The sequence below is a fragment of the Thermobia domestica genome, chromosome 10 (genome assembly GCF_964235325.1).
Source record: "Thermobia domestica chromosome 10, izTheDome1.hap1.1, whole genome shotgun sequence".
NCBI lineage: Eukaryota > Metazoa > Arthropoda > Insecta > Zygentoma > Lepismatidae > Thermobia > Thermobia domestica.
In genome coordinates, this window is record NC_137463.1 from 221,551,647 (window position 1) to 221,555,544 (window position 3,898).

Genomic DNA, 3,898 nt, shown 5'->3' on the forward strand with positions numbered 1-3,898 from the left:
CTTGCAGTGGTGCATGTGCTTATTGCAGTTCATTGAACTACCACTTCGTCATTTACTAAAAGAAATCGATGGTGTAAATACTGGCCCTTACACTTTCTTTGGCTCTATTATTAGATCATTTGTGAAATGTGAAACAAATTCAGTGTACGGCTTCGAAAAGATTTCTTCAGAACCTCCTACACTCCTAAATGTGCCTGATCTCAGTTATGATCGAGGTACTTGTGTGAAATACTCCAATCTGTAATAAGATGAGACTGATAAAAGCCTAGCAGATTAAGAAACCTGGGAAACTTGGGCATGTTCGCTGATTAACAGTGGCTTACAGACTTTTGCGTCTATAGGTGTATATATCAATGCCAAATCCTTCAGAGGAGCTCAAAATTCAATCACAGTTCTTGGTAAAAGTATATGCACCAGTGTGGTTCAACATCAAACTGAAACCTCTTGTCAAATACGGAGCTAAACATTTGTTCTTGACCATAAAACATCCGCGATGTTTGCAAGAACTATACAAGACTCCAGTCAATAAAGTAATTTCCAGAAATGCATTCTATGCGCATCCTCAAAACATTCTTATTGCCATGATTGATGTCGACAGATCAACTACACGAATCCTTGCTGCTGATAAAATATTCCAATCCAGAAAGCAGTGTAAACCTTATGAAATTTGTTCCTTCGAAGTGCCAGTATTAAACTTCGAGACTAATAATTACATAGAAATGATAAACTGGAATGAGTGTAATATAACAGAACGCTAATACTGACTCATGAGACAGATGAAAAATTGCAAGAAATTTGCGCTTCAGAAAATACATGTATTGACATCCCTGAGTTGAAATATCATACGTAAGTAGTGGAAAGATTAGTGGAAATAATTAGTGAAACCTCTTTCAGTATGTGGGGCACGAGAAAGCGATTTCTTTATTCGTTCCAAAATTGACTCGAGAAAACACATGCCTACTTTTGAGACAAAGTCGCAGTATTTTGCAGGAAGACGTGAACGAAACTTATGAAACATTCAATGTAATGTTAGCGAGTGGGTGGGATTGAACTCGACGGCAGCCACCTCTTAGTGGTGAATTCTGGCTTGATGTAGCCTGTTACATAGAATATGAACTTCGGTAGCTTTAGAAATTCAACTCGTCGCGATAACGAATCTTAACACCTTCAAACTACAATCTACTTCAAGCGAAGAGCTGTCTAATAATTACACAAATACACAACAAACGTGTATTTGTTTACAAAATCTACGAAACTTAAGGCCCAATGACCCCCGGGTAAGAATATTTTAGAGAATTAAAATGTTCCATGGTAAGGTACTACGATATGATGCAACTTTTGCCCCATATCCAAATTCGAATTTAGATTTTTTAAAAACTGGCCCCTTTTCACTTATTTGTATAATCTATCAAATTTAAGGCCCATTGCGCCCCGGCTAAAAATTATTTTAGAGAATTGAAATTTTCCATGGTAAAGTACTATAATATGATGCAACTTTAGCCCCCTATCCAAAATCGAATTTCGAAAAAAAATTTTTTTGGCCTGTTTTCACTCCACCCTTTTATATAATATGTCTCTTTTGTATAACATTTTGTGGAAAATACTTGCTGGTCTGTTGTTATCATTAAAGCATTTTTCAACTTTGTCAAAAACTGAACCTTTTGCAATTCTTTACAAAGTATAACTGACTCGCAATATTTTAATATGCATGGTTAGTATAAATGATTTATCGAGTTATGAATTTAGAAGTATAAGACCTACAAAGATATGTGACAGATGATAAGACATATACACTAATTAAGCTTTAGGTTCACAGATCTTAAATATGTGCACCTTTGGTCACACAGCACACGTCCAAGTGATAATTCTATTCGCTCCATACGTCCAGTAGTAAGTTTCTGTCAATGTTCTTCACAAAAACAATGATGCGTTTTCTCAGTTCTTTCAGTATTTTTGGCATTGGGGCTAGGCAAACTGTGTCCATATTCGCCCGCATCGCATCTTTTTCGTGATGGAGTTCGGTCAAGATTTGTGAGATCATTATAACTACATTGAAGCGCCAACTTTGAAAGTACTTTATTTATTCCTGTAAACTCAAACAAATTTAACTCTATATTTAATTATGTGTGGGATTATTTTAAACTTCCCCAAAGTTGAACAAGCAATAATACCTTGCAATCTGTTACTTAGCTAAGACAAATAATCATGAAAAGATTTTGTGTTACTCAAGTTTCTATTTATAAAAATAATTGTTAATACACCTGATAACTGTTCAAATTAATTCCAAGCTTTAGACCACGAAGAAAACTTTTTGTTTTAATTTCTTGCAAATAGTTCTAAATAAGATCAGAAGGCAAAAGTAATTACCATATTTATTCAATTATAAATCGACACTGATAGTATGCAAATCTCCCTGGAAATCGAAAACAAAAAGGAAAAAGAATGAAATTATTAACGTTTCAAGTAACGTCCGGCCCCAGAAACACATGCTTTCATCTGGGACCAACAGCATTCACTGGCCTACTGAATAACACGTGAAATGTGCATAACATATATGAACATGGCTTCCAGTAATAGGCCAAGTGTATATAAGATATATGCATAGGGCGCTTAAAGGCTAATGAAACATAAGAAACGTAAGGAATAAATTTTCTTGCTAAATGCTAATGAATTCTATTAATGAATTTTGCTATGTAAAAAAGTTTATTATTCTTATTGTGAATACGTAAAATATCTGCTAAATACAAACATCAGCAATATAAAATTTTCATTTCTTCCTTGACAAACACTAAAAATACATTGAAGTTAGGCCAAAATTCACTAATCTGTGAAATCTGAGTGTACTTACTTGAGGCTTTTGTTGATATCTTTAGAAACTCTTTCCTATTGCATCTACAAAGTATGTTATTTATTTATCTTGGCAGTTAACGATGCCGATTCTAAACCGAGGAGCATTTTTAACAAAAAAAAAAAAAAAAAAAAAAAAAAAAATTAAAGAAGAGAAAAAGGTCGGCTTACAATCGGGTAAATACGGTAGTTCTATAAACTTGCTTTAAATTCTTCAGGCCGCCATAGTTAAAGCTTTTATTAATTTTCAGTCTCAAAAAATTCCCTTTTATAGCATTCAACGGCAATCAAAATTTTCAACAGGAGTCAGTTACTGAACGCAAAACATTATTTCTCGTTTCATATTGTAAAGGAAGTGATGTGTTCCAAGATAGTGTTAGTTCTATGTGACCAAACATTATGTTGGGATCCCTATAGAATAAGCCAGTATCATTCCCTATAAATAACAAACATTAATCGACAATTTACATATTCACATACATGCACTATCGACACTATGGTATACAAAGTGTTTTGAGGAGAATGCGGAACCTCCTAATTATTAACATTGGCAGAAAATAATAGTTATGTTTTAAAGAAACCAAAGTTCAATACCTATGAAATTTAACTTGTATTTAGACTTTGAGTTAAACAAATTTAAAAGTTATCTTTTTCCCGTGAATACAACTTCATTACAAAGTAACTATATTCATCACTCGTTTTAACGGTAATGACGAAGTAAGAGCCGAGTTAACTACGGTGGATAATATCCGTAATTACATCACAAAACAAAGAGGAACAATATGATACTACACTTGTAGTCAAGCAACTTTTCTAATCTGATAGAGTAAAATGTACTATATATATACTAAAACACAGTAAAAAAATTCAAAATTAGCCAAAAACTTCCAAACTGGATTGGCTGCTTCAGATTTTCTAAATTTCTTCTAATATCGTTAAATGGAAGTCTGTTAAACCTAGGGATGAGTGTAAATGAATAGTTCATTATCACATATTTCTTAAAAGCTAACAAAATATTTCTAATATTGTTTCTTAAACAAATCTACAGATT